The sequence below is a fragment of the Macrobrachium nipponense genome, chromosome 2 (assembly GCF_015104395.2).
Source record: "Macrobrachium nipponense isolate FS-2020 chromosome 2, ASM1510439v2, whole genome shotgun sequence".
Lineage (NCBI taxonomy): Eukaryota > Metazoa > Arthropoda > Malacostraca > Decapoda > Palaemonidae > Macrobrachium > Macrobrachium nipponense.
Genome location: NC_087201.1, coordinates 37688604 through 37709757, shown reverse-complemented (window position 1 = coordinate 37709757; position 21154 = coordinate 37688604). Strand labels below are relative to the sequence as shown.

The following is a 21154-nucleotide window of genomic DNA, read 5'->3' as shown; positions in this document are numbered from 1 at the left end:
TAGGGGAGTTACACAGTATTATTCACGATTCTCCTGCTGATCATATTTGTATAATCGGGGACCTTAATTCTCACCCCAAAAAACAATTTTATAATGAACTTCCTCGCTTCTGTCAAAATCATGCTCTCCAAATTAGCGATGTAATGCTCCTCCCTCCTTCCTCTCATTCATATGTCTAATGTCTTATCGCTTGGCGATAGACTTTTTGTTCTTCCCTTACGGCTGTTATCCGTAAGTAATGTTTGGTTCCTCTCATCTCCCTTGGATATCTTAGTAGAGAGGTTCTTTCTTGTCTAGAGGAGATGATTCAAACAGGCTAGTTGAACAAGTTAACAACTTTATTCTGTAACTCCATACTAGGAGATGCAGCTCGGTCGGACGACCGATATGTTTGATAGTTGGCGTGGAACTGCCATTCTAAAGCATCGCGTCGATAGCGGAACATTAGCTATCTCAGCAATTCATATAAAAACACATACGTAGTCTGCCGGCTCGGAAGTTACAAGTTTCCGGCGTAGGTTAACAGGTCAACCGCTTCCCATGGAAGTTGTTGTGCAAAGTTATCATAAACATAAAAAATGTTGACAAAGCTTAGAGCTAGATCAGGCTACTGCAGACAGCGCATAGCGTAATCTAGGTCTGCTTTGGTCACGTAGAACCCTCCTAATGCCATGACCCCAGGTCACTGGTTTATATATAATGTAATTCTTACATTAGGCTCGGTCTGCTACCTATTCAAGCCTTGAATAACAAAAAAAAAATTACTTTAAACATTGTTCATAGGAGCGTGCTCGTAACATACTAAGTGATTAAATGCATAAAAAGGTTCTGTTACATACCCTTGTTGACATATTCATAAACAAAGATAAATGCATGGAAAATATAGATCCATGTTTGGTAATAATAAGGATTATGTACCCAAAAATAATAAAATGGTAAAAATCAAAACATGTATACATGATTAATATGATAACATGTAACCTGATTAAGAATAATGGTTACTAAATAATGATTATAGCATGATCATGGATAATTGTTAAAGAGTACTTGTCACTCTTTATAATAGATAAATATAATTGTATAATAGTATAACAATGTAATTCTGCAGAAATTCAATATATAGGGCTGATATTTTATTAGGTGCCCGAAAAATACCTTTAGGAATATATTAATGTATAATATTGGGCTATAATGATTTATTAGGTGCCCTGGAGATACTTTAACTGTTCAAATGCAAAGGCGTGAGTCTTTCTTGTCCTACATTTTTGCCAGCATACGGACCGCTTTTCACACACAACACAATTCCAGACAATTCCCTAGGCACGAACTGAAGTGGCCAGGTTCAGGCGGCCCTAAACGCAAACGACTTGAGTTTAACGGGTACGTCATCCAGACGGGCCAGTACGTTCCCTTGGAGATCCTTCTGTTTACGCCTCAGCCTACGCCAAGCAAAGATGTTGACGGCGATAACCAATATGGCCGTCACGCTGAACACGGCTAGCAGAATGTAGTAGCGAAGATGTTCTCCACCTGCATAAGTCGATGACGCGTGGGTCATCTCAGCCAGTTGCGTCAGACGATGAGCTACTCGCGCGTTGTATGGGAGAGGTAGTGATGGGATGATTGTGGTAGCCCACGTGTAGTTCGCGAAATACGCCTTCTCACGTATTATCGTGTTGACCCCTCTAACGGTATAGTTTGTAGATGTCCCCGTACAAACCATCGGCTGCTACGAAGATAGGGGCATGGGCGGTGGATGTGTCCGGACACACGACGTCGAATCCGGCCTTATCATAACGGATCCAGGAACCATTATTCATCCTGTAATTGAATTTATTACCGTAAAAGGGATAAAGTTTCCCCAGACAACCTTCGCTTGTATGAGAGAGAGAGCCATTTAGCACTATGTCTAACTCACATGAATCCATTGATATAGGATAGAATTCAAAAGAGTCAGCTGTACAAATTTTATTATTCATGGCTTCTGAACAGTGAGTGAGTTTATCTAAGTCTTTAATGACTGTAAATGATTTCTTATCAGAAGAAATCAGTACATGCCCCGTTAAATTGGATATTACTGGATTTGATTTTATTCGTCATAAAAGTAGGAAACGGTGCTATTTTGTATGATTGCCAAGCATCGGAAGAATCAAAAGGAATTGTGATCATAATTCTATAATTTTCTACGCTGACTGATATTAGGCTATAATAGAATTCTACTTTATGGGCATCCAATAAAGGAATATACCCTAGCTTCTCCCGTCCGTTTTCCAAAGTTAACGTCAGATCTTTAATAGGCATGAGGTGAGGAGATAACACACCCTTTGTTGCTAACGTAATTGCTTCTACGTAATCTTTTGACTTTTCAATAAAATGTGATATTTTCACACGGATATGATCTATTTTCGAACTATAGTAAGCTAAAGTAGCCAGCAAATGTTGAACTTCCATGACCTGATCGATATTATTGAATGGTCATTAACGATATTCATTATTTGATTGATCGAAGATAACTGGCTGCGAAGTTCTGATAAGGCCAGTTCCGTTTTGTGTTGCAAAAACTCAATTCTTTTATTTTGATTATTTATCTTGAGGCGATTTGAGATTCCTAAGCCTAGATTCGCAACTGATCCTAAGATGTTTAGTCCAGCTAGAATAAGCGGGTTGCGGCGTTCAAGAGTATTGTGCCGCACAGACCACATCAGCAGGTCACGAGCGAGTTCTTCTGCCTCGGCGGTTTTATTTTGTATGTCATAAGACAACATTTCCGCGACGCTTAGCGTTTGAGCTAGTGAAATCTCTGAGTTAGCATGAAAATTACGTTCATGCATTTCCTTAAGGGAATACCAAACCTCATCAGGTCATTCTTTAAGTTAAGGACGTCATCTTCAGGTAAGAAAATAGCATGCATATCTACTTCGATAACAATATTACTTGACACGATGAATACATCATCGATTCTCTCGATAATCGAGCCATGATTAAATTCTATGTCTTTAGTCCTAGCGCTCTTTCCATACAACAAAGATGTCTGAATACACAATATCACTCCTAACAATAACAGATTCATTTTTGAAAACCTGCAATGAGTAAAACAGATGTAATAACTCGCGTAAAAGAATAGGTTTACATACAATATGATTAATAGATATATATATAATAAATTTATTATACAAGTTTCATAAATACAACCATTTTTTCCCTCACTCCATCTACCTTTCTTTAGATTCTGATATGTGCCAATGGGACTATTCTCTCATCAGTGGGTTTGGATACATTTTGAACCCTAACTCTATTGGCCGTTAAATTTTCTAAAATGTTAAACGGGCCTTCAAACTTAGGTGTCAGTTTATAATTTAAACCTTTACGCACGTATACTTGTATGTATACCTGATCGCCCACGGCATATGTTCTAGTTGGCTTAGCTATTTTATCATGATTTAATTCATTATTCCCAATGCCTGAGAGCCTTATTCCGGACTTTTCTATAGGGAAATTTGAAAAGAGTAAATGATGAGTCCTTAAATCCATTATATTACGTGGACTACCAGAATCAAAGAACAAAGTGAATGACTTATGGTCCAAATTTACTGCATGTAAGGTTGGTCGCAACTCGTTTTGACTAATAATTGCATGAATTTGTTGCAAATCTACGGGAACCTGCACAGATTTTTTTGATTCGGCCGTGTGTTTCATAGGAAAATCAATTGTCTCACAATGATCTGATAATGATTAAACTGATTATTTGATACAAAAGATGTTGATATTGATGACCCAACATCGCCCTCTCCCCCCTTGGAGTGAACTACGTGGTATTTGTTTTGTTTACCACACCCTGAAAATTCGCTTGCCCTTGCGAGTTCTGGCTAGACGGCCCAGGAACAGAGGTACCTGAAGCACGATTTGTTTGTTTCTTCTTCTTATAGTACTGAGGACCCTTCTTTTTATTTGCACTAGCAACTGGTTGCGTGTTTGTAGCGTTTGGCTGTTGATTCCTCGAGTAGCAACGGTTATATGAATGAGTTGAACTATTGTGATTGAACAAAAACGCGTCCGACAGTCTGAAATCATGTGACCTGGTCGTTTACAGTTATAACAAACCATCCCTGCAACTTGATTATTATTATGTACCACATTTACTTGTTGTGGCTTGTTTCTCATTTTTTGCAAAAACTTGAATGAGCGAAGGATCTAGGTCGGTACATTTAGACATGTGTTTTTTTGATTTGTTTATACACATCTAATTCCGTACTGTCGGGCTGCAATTTTTTATCAAAACACCGTACTAACGCTTCAGGCAACATTACAGTGATAGACGTAAGGTAGATCAAACGGATAAAATCTTTCACTTTGATTTTAGCACCCGCAACCCACCCGGAGTTACTTAAACTATCCTGATATTCATTTAGCCGGTCGGCAATTAGCGCCGCCCGCTCGACAACATTGAGCTGAGTCATGGAGGCTTGGTTAAGGATATTTCTCAATGCCAATACTACATCTAAAGCCTCTTCACCCCCATACACGGCACGTAACCTAATTTTGAACTCGTCCCATGTAAGCGCTTCTTGGAAAGAAACCCCCCTTAGATACGCACTTGCGTCGCCTTTCGCAAAGTCAACGAAGCTCTTGGCCTCCTGTAATTGTACTGCTGGGTCTGTGATGCTTTTTGCATTTAAATGAGCGTCTACAGATGAGATCCATGCCTCAACATTTTGAGGCAGGAACCCATTGACCCGACCTTGAAAAGGGACTATCGCTGACCTCGCGCTAACGAGAGTCACCAACGTTGGGGTGCCGAGCCGGAGTGGTTGCCATTCGGCTTTCACTTTTTTCTTATCACTTCTATTCCTTGCAATCCTATCAAAATATCTATAAGAGTACACTCGACCACTACGTAAACGCATAAGCAATGTACTGTATAAGTGTGTTATAATAATAGGAAAATCCCCCAAAAGATACAAAAATACAGATAATATGATAAAATATTATACGGAGAATTCCTGCAAGAAATGGTTAATGACAACTAGAAAAGAAAAAAAAATTAATCTGCGGGCGAGAACCTCATAGTTGAAGATAGGTTCTGTAATGAAGGAAGATTAATATGGCGAACAACTCACCCCCAGAATACTGGACGATCGACTCTTGATGAACAACACTTCACTGAGGAAAAGACCTGAATAGATAAAAATGGTACTTAGCTCCAGATTATATTGCGAAGGATTGTTGACATGGGATGACGTCACAGTTCCTGTCCACGTCTCGCGTCGGAAGTCGTGATGACGTCACGGCCTTCTCTCGGTGCACGATGCGCGGTGAAGTCCAAGATTGATGACGTCACAGCCTCCGTCCTTGCTAGATCGGGTTGATGTTCCCTGTGTTTGTTTTTCTTCTTTCCGTCGATGTTCGATGCCGCCCTCGTCCGGTGTAGATTCTCGAAGATAAGTGATAACAGTTGCTCAAACGTCAGTGTTAAATGCTTGTATTCCTCTCGATGAAGGACATAGTTGCGTCTTCATAAACTGTTGCGTTGATTGAAGATCCCGTTTCCTCTGTTTCGTTTGATGTTGAAGGTGGAAGTTAGTTCTTGTAGACCTTCGGTCGGCTGATATGGGTCTTGTTAATTATGTTCTTCGTTTATTCGCTGCCACCACTTCTAATGTGTTGGAAAGATTACTAAGTCATCCATGTAGGCATGTAGGATATCTCCCAACAAGTCTCCAAACACGACGTTTATCATACGAGTAAAAGTGATAGGAGCACAACGTAAACCAAAAGGCATACGCAAAAATTCATAATGTCCCCTGGCTGTGCTGAAGGCAGTGTATGGGATACTTTCTTGTTCCATCGGAATCTGATGAAATCCTTTTAGTAAGTCTAGGCTTGTGAAATATTATTCTGGCCTAGTAAAGATAGGATATCATCGGTACATGGTACTGGGAATCTGTCAGGGATTGTTTCTTCGTTTAAACGACGAAAATCTACGCCCTTTTTTATAAGATCGGTTAGGGGAGCGGCTATGATTGAGTAATTGCGGATAAAGCGGCGATAGTATCCGCTGCACCCTAAAAATTGCTGTATTCCCTTGACGTTAATAGGTATCGGAAAAGTTACGGATAGCCGACACCTTATCGTGGACGACTTTAAGACCTTCACTAGAAACCGTGAAACCTAGATAGACTAGTTCTGTTTTAAAAAATTCACACTTACTTATCTTTACCCTTAAATTATGCTGCCTTAACCTTTGTAACACTAACTCCAATTTACGTAAATGTTCTTCTAATACCCTAAAATCTGTTTTAGATAATAAAGAGACAGACAGAGTTGTCACTTACATTACGGAACCAATCACCTGTCTCATGAACCAAGAAATAATACAGGCAACCCAACAGAACTCTCGCTCACGCCGTAATATCAGCTTGCACGCAAACTCTCGAGCCTAACGTAACTTCAAATATATTAGTGCGTGTAAAAAGAACCTTGCCAGGATCTGAAACATTAATCCTTTCCGAAACTCTGAAAACACACGGATTATCCGTCACACAAGCCGTTTATACAGTCGGCTCACAACAGCAATGTAATATCGAAGTCTGTAATCATTTGAATACCACTTTAGTAATCCACAAAAATCAACATATCTTGGATGCCGAAGTTTATAAACATCGCATTCTTACCGTAGCTGAGATAAATCACGCTCAATCAGCAGACATTGAACAGAGGCGTCGTAAACTATGTGCAACTGGCAACATGATTGCAAGGAGGTTTGCCTTCTGTCACCGAGACGTGAAACTGCTGCTCTTCCGCTCGTACAGGTGCAGTATCTATGGGTGTTCCCTCTGGATGAACTATTCCCGAAAGACATGAGACGTATCACTGCTGTGCACAATGACATTCTGAGATGCTTCACAAACACTCCCCGCTACCACTCCGCCACAAAGATGTTCATAGAGAACCACCTGGACAATTTAAAAATCATTGTAAGGGGAACATGTCCAGTCTGAGTGAGAAACAGCAGCAATTCGCTCATACAAAGCATCCTAAGGAGTGAAGCAAGAAGAATAAATTGTGGGAAAGATGGGATAGTGAGGCCTTTGTCCCCTACAGGACTTAATCTCTGTAGTGGCAAGATGTCATCTGCAGATTCTGTCATTATTATTATATTTATTGCTGATATTTTACTTTTTCGTTATTACTGTGAATACTATCAAGTTAAAGTTTTTTTTTTTTACATTCAATTTTCGTATTTAGCTCTCTGGACCTGACTACTGTAACCACCTAAGGTCTCTAGTTGAAATTTAAGTTATATAATCTGTGCACTAACAGTTATAACTCTCAATGAATTTCTTTTTTTTTCTCACCAATATTATTACTGTTATTACCAGTATTATGATTACTATCTTTTATACTACCTCAGCTATTTTGTGGATAAGGGCCGATTATTCTTTTTTTTCATGTTGTCTCATGTACCTGGATTGTGTATGTTACTGTCTGTATTTTGTATATTCCATGTATATGGCCCTGTGCTGAAATAAAGGATTATCATTATTATTATGATTATTATTATTATAATTGTGAGAACACTAGTAAAAAACTTCTTCAATAATTCTGGTCACTTTTGCCTAGATTTGCACCTTCTGTTGATGGGACGATTTCTAGTATGTTGTTTCCTCTAGTGGGTTTGTCAACTCATTGGTGGAGGAATTCATTGTTTACAAAATCTAAAAGTCTCTTTCATTACACGTTTGATGCGGAGATCATCGTGTCCCAGTGTACTGCTGCATTGAAATCTCCCATTTTGCAGAATTTATTGTTTATTTCTTGTCCTAGTAGTGCATACAGCTCCTCATCGAACATTTGTGGTGGTGGGGAGGTCTGTTTATTGGTATTAGAGTGAGTTATCTTCTTCCCTAGACTGTTTATGTTGATACCAATCCACTTCTTGCAAGGTTGTAATTTTACACTATTGGGCTGAAGTGGTCCCTGACATATAACATAACACCTCCACCTTTTTTTTATTGAGTCCATCATTTTTGAACAATTTATATCCAGCTATCTGGTACTCTCCTACGAAGTGTTTTGTTGCCTCTTGTATCCATGTTTCTGTCATACCTATTAGTCTAATTCTTCACTTGTTACCAATGCTTTGAAGAGATCTACTTTGTTCCGAATAGATTGTGCATTAAACTGTGTCATTTTGAGGGACTTTTCTATCTTCTCATTTGTCCTTGCTGCCTTTGTTAGTTTCCCTTGCTATGACTGTTTCCTGCAGTGCTATCATTAACCAGATTCTGGGTGCTTTCCATCTTCTTCCCTAGAATGTCCAGTTCACTCCCAACTGAGCACCACAATTTGCAAAGCAAATGATTTTTTTGCCAGGAGTGAACAGCAGCATCCCTTAAACTACTAAACACCCAACAGCCATGAAGAGCCAGAATTTTATAACCCGAATGCTTCTCCTCCACCCATGAAAATCCATAAGGAATAGCCACAATGGCCACACCGGCAGGCCCCATGAGTAGGAAGTTCCACAATCAATGGCACAGAAGCTGGTCTGGGGTTTTCAGTTGGCTAGGATTCCAACACGGCACAAAAGCTCCGTGACCTCAGAGCAGTTCACCCTTCACTCACGGGGTAGTGGTTGCAGGGGTGGTCATTCATTACACAAAGGAGTGAGCTTAACACGGCACAGTAGCAACACTCCATCTATATTCCAGGTTGCCCCAGGATTCCTCCAATCCTGGTCTGTGGAAATCTGCAAGCATCTGCCCTGCATTATTTAAAGAGGTTCCAAAGTCTCTGTTCTGACGCACGAGGTAGCTGTCAGATCCTTACAGTAATCTTGTCTAAGTTATATATATATGTTTTTTTTTTTTCTATTTTTAAGTTTTTTTTTTTTTTGTGATGTACCAGGAGGAAAACCTCACACTCACAAAATGAAATAAATCAGAGAGAGAGAGAGAGAGTGGAATGGCAAGGTGGTAGAGAGATGGTTTGAATTGAAGTAAAGTAGAAGGTTTAAAAAAGGTTGCAGCACAGGGATGAAGGGACGCTGCAAAAACCCTTAAGTATTGCCTATTGTGCAATACTCCCCCTACCCTTCCTGCCCCTGGGCATCTCTTCCTCTTCCTTCATCTCTACAGAGAGAGAGAGAGAGAGAGACGAGAGAGAGAGAGAGAGAGAGAGAGAGAAGGAAGGACAGAGAGGGAGGATGGGACCTGCCTTCGTGCCCTGGGCATCTTTTCTCTTCCTTCTCTCAAGAGAGAGAGAGAGAGAGAGAGAGAGAGACGAGAGAGAGAGAGAGAGAGAGAGAGAGAGGGAGGAGGGAGAGAGTGTTCCAATGAGCAACAAATGTGTTTGTTGTATCGGCAACAATAACCCAAACAAGCAGAAGTGTTTATCGTGGAAGCTGCAATAAAAAAAAAATGCATTTGCTGCTCTGCGATAAAGCTAACCCTTGACCTGCCAGCGGAAGCCAGACACTTCCGGCGACGTCATTGATTACACCCAGCAGAGGAGGTGTTGAAATCAATTACCACCCAAAAGGGTGGTATAATTGACACATAGTCATTAGTTACCAACCAATGAGGAAGTACCAGAAGGAAGCATCAGAAAGGACCGCCTATTTTAAGGTGGAGACATTTCTTTGGAGAAATGTCGACAGAAGAAGCAGAGAAGCAGAGAAGTAGAAGAGCATCCAGAGGGTGCGGTTGTGTGCCTTACCAGCCGTGGGTAAGAAAGGTTTTATACATTGACATGTCGTCATATATTGCTACACCTCGCTTCAAGTAGACGATAGCAGAGCCGTACAACCCTCAATACGTTTATATACGTAGCGCGCTAACACTCCCTGAGCCATTTAGTCCATGTATATATATTGGGAGCAGATGTTTTGACCGTGGCGTTTAGTACGTATATATATCATTAATTTTTCCTGCCTTTCTTTCAAGGTTAATCCTCAATGATATATTTTCTCTACGTCCAAGGAAGTGTTGACCATATCCAAACAAAACCATTTCCTTCGAAATTTTCTTGATTTCCTATATATAATGCAGGAATTCGCCAATCACTCAGCGACAGCACTATGTAGTGAGACAACATTCTGATGGACTGGTTCGTTCACTTGCACGGAATTTTTGTCTTTCGATCCAGGGGTAAAATGGCTATAATCCTGTCTAACCCAACTTTGTATCGTTCGTGAGTTACTTTCTTGTCTGTTTTTCTTTTCCAGCTCTAGTGCAAATGAAAAACGATAAGTACGTAATTGCAGTTTATTGACATTATTCTGACTGAAATATAAAAAATATACTGGAATGTTATAGATCAAAAGGTTAGACATAGAAGACGCAAATTTTCATACAAGTACCATTATTCTAGACGAAATTATTATTGCACAAGAGACATTGTTGAAAATTCATCCGACAGTGAGAATGATGAAAACGAAAACAGAGGGCTAACAAGGTAAAGACAGTAAAGTAAGGTATATGTATAATGATAGTGAACGCTGTTGCGAAAAAATTAGTGCACAGTTTTTTCACACTAAAGAACTCCACTTTGAGGCTGTAACTTCCCTCCTATTTTCCCCCAGTAGCGGCAGAAATGCGATGGTTCTAAATTTCGCAAATGTTATTGAATCGATTTATTATTTCACTTAATTTTTCTGCATCACAAACAGTTATTTGGTATTGTTGTGCCTTTTTATTTAGTAGTTTATCGAGTTAGTCGCTTGGCGGAAAAGTTAAAATCGAACTATAGAAAATGACTAGTTGGCAGTGCTATAAAAGCTTTTACCCACTCCACCTTGCGGTGGTGGAGTGGGTAAAAGCTTCACTGACGCTCCTGGATTTGTATGGTGTCCTAGGTTCGCGCCTGGGCGCCGACAATTCTATTATCGCCTAATAAAAATTCCCCTTCGGTTAAGCATATATGAAAATATACTAATTCCGAGGTAGAGTGAATTAGATATTAAAGGACATTTGTAGCTCGATGTATGTATATGGATCACGGTAATGTGATATGACTTATATATATATATATATATATATATATATATATATATATATATATATATATATATATATACATGTGTGTGTGTGTGTGTGTATTTATATGCTATACGGTATAAGAGTGAGAAATACTGTAGAAAGAGAGAAAAGAGAGAGAGAGAGAGAGGGCATATATTTTGCAAAAGTAAACTTTTACAGATTTTGATTGCCTCGTCTTCACAGCATTTATTAACTTATTTTAGTTCTAAAAGAGCAGCCATTTTTACCCTAACATCAGCTGATCTTACTAAGGGTGAGGCCACACCAAACGCGGCGAGCGTGGAGGTTGGAGGGAAGAGGTTCCCGCGGCAGTTTGAATCATAGGTATCTTATGCGGGTGGCCAGACAGACTAGCGGGACGGCTCGACCCTCTGCAGTTGCTGCCAGGCGATGTAACATGTTTTAAAATACCGCGGCGGTTCAGCCTTCAGGCGTCTTCAACCGAAACAACCCCATTTTCTATATGATTAGGGAGGGACTATGTTACTTGAATGGTTACTTCCCTTTATTGATTATATTGATAACTATGTTGTGAAGTTAGTTCCCGTATTAAGGAACTTTAATTTGTAACCTAGAAATTGTTTAAAGCATATTATCATTGTTAAGTAACTGATATTAGCATAGAAACTTTTAAGTTTTAAGCGACTACATTTATTATCTATTCAGTAAAATATCGAGTTAATTATTCCATATCTGTAATGCATGCTTAAATTAGCAGTTATTTCAGCACCTCTCATTTGTGTACTTTCAGAATGCGTTCAATGAGTTCTTATATAGTCTAAATACTTTCCCAGGGGATGAGTTCATCACTGAATTTAAAGTGAATATAAGAAAAGGACCACACTACGTAAATAGACCCTCCGACTTGACATGGTCACTAACGTGCAGATGAACTGGCAATCAGTTGCCGAAGTGTTACCTGTTCAGCGGTAGTGGCTACATAAGAATCATTTAATTGGGGAGGTGTTTCGGAAGAGAGCTTTGTGGGATCCCTGTGATCCATTCCATAAAATTACTTTTTTTCAAGAAATGGAAGAGGAGTAGAACGAGTGGCCCTCAGATGTAGCCATCGGTGTCATGCATTCGACCCCCAAAAACTTAAAGGTGCCAACTATTATGCACTCAGCCACTCAAATAATCCTTGTCCAGCTGCATAGACTTGATAACTATACGAATCCTCAGTGCAGCAGTATCACTTATTTATGAAATATTCGTGGTACTTTGTACTTTCTTTATTAATGTTAACAATGAAGCAAAACTGATTTTTCCTTGTGTTACTTTCTTTTATGTAGTTTCGATTAAACTATTTTGTTTTAAATACCAGTAAATCGTTTTATTTCAACATAATTCAGACAATAATCAATTATACGTCTTATATAATTTGCAATTAATTCTCGCTCTTTTGTTTTTCTAAGTATCTTTAAGGAAGTAACCCTATATGCTGTTAGTTTTGCAATAATGAAAAGTTAAAATCCACATTTTCTTTTCACTTCCCCTAAAGTAATAACTATATGGGAAGTAAAAAAAAAAATATATATATGGATTTTAACCTTTTATTATCACAAAATTCACTGCCAAGCAAAGAACCAAAAGACCGTTGGGTTATACGTACTCTATCGTCAAGTTTGACACTTACGATTTCTATTAAAGGCAATTTCCTATCCAAACGTTACTTTGCAAAGAAGTATATCTTTGACTGCTGAGAGTGACGCGCGGGAGGTAAGGAAGGGAGGGTGGCGTTTCTGGTGTGGCCATGTGTAGTTTGACGCTGCTCTCCCGCCCAAGACGTGCCTGCAACCTCGACGCTCCCCGCGCCCGGTGTGGCCTTACCCTAAGTTAGGCGGGAAACACAAACTCAGGCCAGAATAGGTATGTCCGGCGCCAGCCGTTAGTTGCGGGAAGGGGGAATAAAGACTCCTGTCAGCTTTAGGGACGTATCCCAAAAGGAAGTGTGTAGCTAGCTAGGTACTCTTTAGGCCTACCCTTAAGATCTTTTATCCTGTGAACTTCTTGCTGGCAATATGCTCTGTTTTCCCAGGATGACCGGCAGAAAGGGGGGATAAGCTGACCCCAACACCCAAGCTTCGCACGGTCGCACCTGCATTCGTCCTCAGTCCGCTCCCGTCCGTGACCTAGGACAGATGTCCCAGCCAGCCTCCAAATAAGGCCTACCAAAGGGAGCTAACTGGCGCCCCAGACCTCGGACAAAGCCGACGCCAATTCTACAAAGGTCCAATTACATAAGGCATCCAGGTACGTCTTGAGGGACAGTCATATTGCCAGTTCTTTCCCTCCGAGTCAAGTTACTACTCCACATTTTCAAATTCGAACTCCTAATTCTCAAATGACATCCCTATGTTCCTTTCCTTGCCTCGTGGCCACATGCCACCTTTTATGATCTTCCCAGACAGACAAAGTCTTCATTGAATATCTCATTTAAACACTAGAGTTCCTTCTCCAGTGTGTTAGATAAAAATGGAATAACTGTAACTTGTGCAAGAAATCTTTATTTTATTCTGTCTAATCTGGGAACTCGTACAGATCTACCCATGAGTCATGTGTCCAAGTCTCCCCGCTCGCAAGTGCTTCCTTACGCAAGATAACTATGAGTAATTTTGGAAATCAGCATTGAAGTACATTTGATCTTAGCCAGCTCTCCCCTTGTGAGAGATAAGAGTGGTCCACGTGCGGACAAATTGCATTCACTTTTCCAAGGCCATTCAACGGCCTCTTGTAAATAAATGTAATGTAAAGTAATTAGCTGGTTTCCATGGCGAACTTTTCTAGAGTAAAAATAACCCAAATCAATCCTTTTAAGGTAAGTTATTCTGTATTTTTCCCTCTAATATTTTCCTTTACGTATTTGGGTCTCAAGTCCACAACCACACATGAAAAAATATTGATGTGAAATAAATGGAAACTACACATTTAACTAGCTAACGTTTCCCCACCACCCCAGAGGTATTTAGCATGGCGCATTTTTTGTTTTTATACTGCAGTTCCCCTATAGGCCTAGTCTGCAGTGATTATATATAAGTGTGTGATGGGCCTGACCTCTAAAAAAAACATGTATACATACACACACATATATATACTAAAACCATGCAATAAAATAACAATTATGTGCTTACTTTGCTAAAGTCTGCAGTTTTCTCTTCTTTTCTTGAGACACTTGTGTTTTTTTTGTGTGCGTGGATAGTCATTTTCCTTCTGACAATAGTTATTTAAGAGAGAATTAGTTGATACCCAGAAAATCATCTTTTCTATTTTCTCTAATGGATGACCATTCTCATACTCTTCCAAATGGAAATGATATACGAAAGAAAATGATCATCATACTGCTCTATTTCTGGAACAAGTTGCTTAGATGTAAAAACACGCCCGATCGTTGACATACTGGGTAAAATTAACCATTTTCTATCCCTAAAGAATCTGTAACCTCGAGGTGAAATATTGCATAGCAAAGATGAAGAAACCAAAAGATCTGTGTAATACTGAATGCTCTTTTGAGTCATCAAGTTTAGTTGCTCAAAGATAAATTTCAAAGTCATTGAATGCTTGAATGGTTGGTCAATTATAGTGATTAGAAAAGTTAAAATTAATTGAATAATAGTAACTGGGTTTATGGAAGAGCTACTTTGTCTGTCATACTTTCTCATTTCTTGAAACATGACTTTGATGGTATTTGTATCTTGCACATGAGAAGGAATGATATAGTCGTGCAACTCACGTGAGGGCACATTATCGATATACGCCTGGACAGATTTATCAGGATAAATTAGTACAGACATCTTCATATTAGGAGAAGGTGAAGGCGATATGTGACTGATCAAGAGATACTCGTAAGGTTCTTTATGAATTATGTCCCAGTACTTATCCAGCATAAGTTTCCTCGAAAGTTCTTGCAAATCCCTAAATCTAATTTGCGTTTCGTATGCCATAGCATCTGATATACTACTTTCAATTGCTATTTTGACTGCTGTTTCTTCTATTCTTTGTTTTTTAAAATCGGGTGACTCTCTTCGATATTCAGTTAGGTTCAAATATTGAGGATAGTTTGGAAACACTGTGGGAACAGCATTTTCTTTAATATATGGATGCTTTAATTTTGCAGTTACTTTCTTTTCAGTTTTTTCATCCACAATAGAAGTTTCCCTCACAATATCATCAGGTTGAAAATGCTGTTCACAAACCTGCAAGTACAATGATATGCGACTGTCAGGAAACGTATCAGCTGTTTCATGGAAAAAAATAAATTTTGATTTCTAAGACCATCTATTTTACCGAAGGAAACCGTCATATTTCCAAAAAACGGTTGCATCAGTTTTCCACCATTCTAGAAAAAAACTGAAATAAAGTTTTATGTTAGCCTATTACCCATATACTGCAATTAATTGTATTTGTATAGCTACATATTTTTACAATTCAAGTACATATTGCTAATAAAATTAATATAATCTGACAAGAAATATCATTGGATATATATACTTGGGTTGTCTGTGTAATAAGGTTCCCAAGGAACTGCAGTCGCGAGGAACGCTGATACGCGGGATCCGGCGACACTGGCACATAGCTTGGTTCCCCCTCTCGCAGTCCCGCCCGCCAGGTGCGAATCACGCTGATTCGTTTTTTGTGTGCAAAAAACACTGCACTAGAAGACATTCATTCCCAACTGGGAGAAAAGTGTATGAGCGTACAACACGTGCGCAAATGGTGCAGAGAATTCAATGACGGACGTACAGACGTCCATAACGCATTTCAGAACCGGAGAGGAGCTGAAAGAAGAGGTTTTAAGCTACCTTCGCGGAGCGGCAGGAGAGTTCTACGATTCAGGCATAAAGAAGATGGTGCACCGCATGCAAAAATGCATTGATCTCAATGGCGATTATGTAGAAAAATAGGAAAAAGTCTAAGCTTTCCAAAAATGTATTATTCAATGCCAATAATCATGTTTTTCATTGTTAAAAATTTTTGGGAACCTTCTTTTACGGACAACCTTCATACATACATTTATATACATACACACCCACATATATACATATATATTAAATGTTTTAAATATGTCTACCATACAACTAGTAAAAGTGCTGTCCATCTCTTCCCTTTTCAATTTGATATACATACATAATACTATAATAATAGAATAGATAATAAATATATATATCTTATACATATATATATAATATATCTATTATCAATATTATATATAATAATATAAATATAATATATATATATAAATATAAGTAATAATATAAATATAATATATAATATATATATATATTATATATATATAGATATATATGAATATACATATATATATAATATAATATATATATTAATATATATATATATACTATATAATATAATATATATATATATATATATATATATAGTATAATATATAAATATATATATATAGATATATATATATTATATATATATATATATATCATACTATAATGGGCATAATGTCTGTCTGTCTGTCTGTCTGTCTGTCTGTCTGTCATTCAATCACAGCCAAACGGCTGGTCAGATGGGCATGAAACTTGGCAGGGTTATGGTGGGGACCCCTAAGATGGTTTGTAATGGGGTTTCATCCAATCAACCCCCTCCTTTTTAGGGGGTGGGGGTGAGAAGGGATTCCCTGAAACAGAGCTTTTTCTGGCCGTGAAACGAGGCTGGTTATTCCCGTAGACTTAGTTATTTTACAATTTTTCATACGGAGAAAGTCGCGAATATTTCAGCCTGGACACAATAGAAGATGAAAATTATCATCATTATCCGCAACATTATTTGAATAACTTAAATCCATCGGGACTGCCAGTGCACAAAATAATGTTGAAGAAGTACTGCCCGGTAATGTTGCTTCGGAATTTCGATCCTGCCAATGGACATTGCAACGGAACGAGGTACACCGTTATGGAGCTAAACTACCACGTCATCGAAGCAGTGATAGCAACGGACCCTCACACCGGCAAACGTCTGTTCATCCCCCGGATTCCTCTGATGCCTTCAGACAACCAGTTTCCGTTCCAGTTACGGCACAGGCAGTTTCCCATCAACCTGGCCTTCTCATTCACTGCAAACAAGTCGCAGGGCCAGACTTTGGATCGTGTTGGTGTGTTTCTGCCGTCACCCATGTTCACGCATGGCCAACTGTATGTGGCGATGAGCAGAGCAACTGACTCTGCCAACTTGAAATTAAGTTGTGGACAAACTGATAATATTGTGTACAAAGAGGTTCTGTAGTAGGTATGTATAAAAATCGCCCTTATTTCAATATTGCTGAACAAATAGTACATATAAATTTTTCACTTCTGCACCCGTATTTTATCACCCATCGTAGATGGGTCAGTTTGCTAGTACATGAAATAGACAGATACACGGACAGGCAGAGAGAGAGAGAGAGAGAGAGAGAGAGAGAGAGAGAGAGAGAGAGATACTTAACAAATTATCAGCATACCTGATGATTCTCCGTAGGACGAAAATGTTCTCTCTTGATGTTTCTTAGCCATTTATCTTCCACTTGTTCATTTTCAGGAAACCTGAAAATATTAACTTTTGGTCTGTTGTCATAATTTCCCTTGCAAATTTAGGTACGCAGTTCGTAAGGCCTCTTCTTCCAGGAGCAAGCATGTGTGGTATTGTTCACAAAAATTCTATTAGCCTTCTTCTTCTTTAAATCTTATTTTTCAAATTTAGTAATTGTTCTTTCACATAAACTCATATAGAGCCACTTAAAATGCACCAGCACTTGAACGTATTCTCCTAAATTTCACTTTAGAATTTGACTCCAAGCAGCGTGACCTCACTCGATCAGTAGCCCATAAGGACTACTAAACTCAGCCAAGGTCAGCCTACATACGAAACGTATAAGGGATGTAAATGGCCGGGTGAAATGGCCTTGTACTCTCGGTGGCCATGCTACATGTCCATGTTCATTTTGGTTTTACTGTGATATGGATAACTGATGAATACAGAAGTTTGTAAGGTAGCAACGTAGTTGATATGGAATGAAATGATCGGTTGTTGTTTAGCTCCCACCGGAAGGGGGCGGGTCGAATTTGATGCGCTTGGTATTGGTATTAGGGTCTGGAATTATAACTAGTCCTTTTGAAAGATTCCAGTACATTCTTTCACTGATGATGGTCAGTTCGGAATTCTCTTGTCGGCGGTCAAAAGTCACGGGGAAAGTATGAAGAAGAAATTAATCCTGTGGGAATTATATCCATTTCCCGATTTTAAAAATATAAATGAGAACCAATGGGAATGATTTAGGAAAAGCCACATGCACTGAACACAAAGTAAAATTATAATCATTCAGCGGAGTCTATGATTTATTTATTTCACCTACAATAAATGTCAATAAAATCTAAATAATTACTACCTTTGATTTGACGTAGTATACTAAACAAACTGTGCTAGATTTATATCCGATTACAGCCTTTATTCCGCTTCTATGTCTACGGTCTTTGCTGTTATTGAAAACTGCATACAAACGGGGTGAAATGTGTTACTTTAAATTTTTTAATTATTATTACGATACAGATTTTGATTTTCATTAGAAAATCACGTTTAGAAATTACTACTTCGAAAAATACCCGTATTCAGGATTAGTTATATATATATATATAGTATATATATATATATATATATATATATATATATGTATATATTATATATATATATATATATAGATATATATATATATATATATATATATATATATATATATATATATATCTATATATATGACTTAGAAATTCCATACAGTTTACTTTTATTTAATTTTTTTTCTGTGTACAAAACGGACATGCATCGTGCATGATGTAGAATTCTTAACGAACCTAGCTTTAGCCCTAAAACTGTATTATACGGGCTACAAAATGCGATATCTTCTGGAAACATCTTTATTACATACCATTATGGCTTGTCAAAGAAAAATCTGATGATTAGTAAGAACAATAATTCGAATGGCCAATTGTTGTATCCTATTATTTATAAATTCTAGAGAGTCGAAAGACGAAAGAGTTTTATGTATAACGAATACACTTCCTTACACGAAACAATGCATGTGTCTGTTCTAAGAGACTGTTATTTTCCAATGGCGCCACGCTGATAATCCTATAGCCAAGGGATAAATAATAATAATAATAATAATAATAAATATAATAATAATAATAATAATAATAATAATAATTATTATTATTATTATTATTATTATTATTATTATTATTATTATTATTATTATTATTATTATTATCATCATCGTGGCTGGAAAGAGCAGACATATAAATACGTGACTGTGGTTAATGGGAACGGCCGTATGTATGTTAATACATTTATATGAGTTAAATATATATGGAATAAGATACAGAAACTGAAAATAAACTAATGTAGGCACCCGGCACTCTAAAGATAGCCCGCCTGGAGGGTAGTTGCCACGTTGTGTTTTTCACTTTTTGCTGACAGTCAGTAGCGTGAATGTTTGCTGCCCGCACTCTTACCTGACAACTGGGGGCACCAAACCTGCTTCTCATAAAAAAAGGTTATTGGGTTAAGAGATTTACTACAAGAATCCAGAGTATCTACAATAAATAAAAAGACACAAAGCAAAGATTAAAAAGCATCCCACTGGTGGTTTAATAAAAGACGAAGAGTAAAGTTCATGACACTGGTGACATCTGGAAATCATCCGAGCAAAGACATAACAAGCAAAATGCGAGGCATACAAGAAATTGGAAACAAAGGTGAGTCATAACAGACGGCGAGGCACATCCACAAAAATATTCCTGCTTACAGACGTCAGCATTTACAGAAGCTGAAAAGATAAACAGCTGGTGGTGGAAATAAAATTTACAAACATTATTGCTTAGAAAACCTGGCGGCTAAGAAACAATATTCCCAGAAGATTGAACAACAAATTCGAGCCATGAATGTAACGAAGTGAAAGAAAACATCGTTGTTATGAAGGTCAACGTGAGGATGGCAGGCATAGTAGCGGTGTCAGAGAATTCCTGTGTTGGTCGCGGAAGGAAAAAAAGTGAAGAATTCAAGAGAAACAGCGAAAACAAACCACAATTAAAAACCGAACAACAAAACTTTAAATAAGTAAGTGGTGTTGGAAAGTTTTTTCATTCTATCTCTGTAAGAAGGCATAAAAACTTGTATTATTTCTCTCTCAAAAACTCTATTTTTTATTTTGTGATAGTTGTTAAATAGATAGTAGATATATTTACTACTATGCAAAAATCTTTTGATGAATTATTGAATACTGCTAGGAATAGCCCATACCATTTACGACCGACACCAGACAGGCGTAGCCGAATTCCGGTGCTGAATTCACGAATATCATTAACTCAAGGAAGTATTAATACTTATAACACAAACATTAATAATAATAATAATAATAATAATAATAATAATAATAATAATAATAATAATAATAATAACCCATTTCAATTTAGAACAATGACGCAAGCAGCGATCATTACGCACGCTAAACATTTCTGTGGAAGAGAAGATAGTTCAAACCCTGACAAAAATAGACTAGAATCATACTCTGTGAACCAGTGGTTAGCTGATGCAGACAGTCGCATATCTACAAGGGGACTAACACATGAAAGAGCTCAAATTAACGAAGTTAGATTCAGCAAAATAACCACATTCGCTGAATTTAAAGGAGTTTGTTTACTGATCTGGGAACCAGTAAGTCACTGTGATGTATTATATAATATTAACAAATTTCCTACACACCATTATGATGGAGAGTCAATAGCAAATCTTCATAAAGATGTCGAAGAATTTATTGATACACAAAGTAGTGGAAGATTTACAGAAAACTAGTATCACCATAGGAAAGAAAGATGTTTTCGGTGGTTTCGAAGATTATTTACTTAGCTAAAGGCATGTCTTGAATCAGTTGTCCTTTGGAAGCATGTATAATGCCCTTGGAGAAAGGGAAAAGAAGGCTTTCAAGATGGTTAAAATTGATCCAAAGAATGATAGCTTTACAGCATTAATATCGATGAGACAAGAAATCCAAAAGAAAGAGATAGACTTTTCTAAGGAATTTGTAGGGATAACAGAAGCTCAAAATGAAAGGAAAGATAGAA

General features: G+C 37.9%; 1 long non-coding RNA gene across 1 annotated transcript; it reads right to left on the bottom strand.

Annotated features, from left to right (window-relative positions):
• Positions 1-320: 320 nt before the first annotated feature.
• Positions 321-5308, bottom strand: LOC135220531 (uncharacterized). The gene is made up of 2 exons (XR_010315724.1): positions 5118-5308; positions 321-3080 (listed from the first exon to the last, which is right to left on the bottom strand). It is a non-coding gene; the product is annotated as an uncharacterized LOC135220531 (long non-coding RNA).
• Between the last annotated feature and the right edge of the window lie 15846 nt (positions 5309-21154).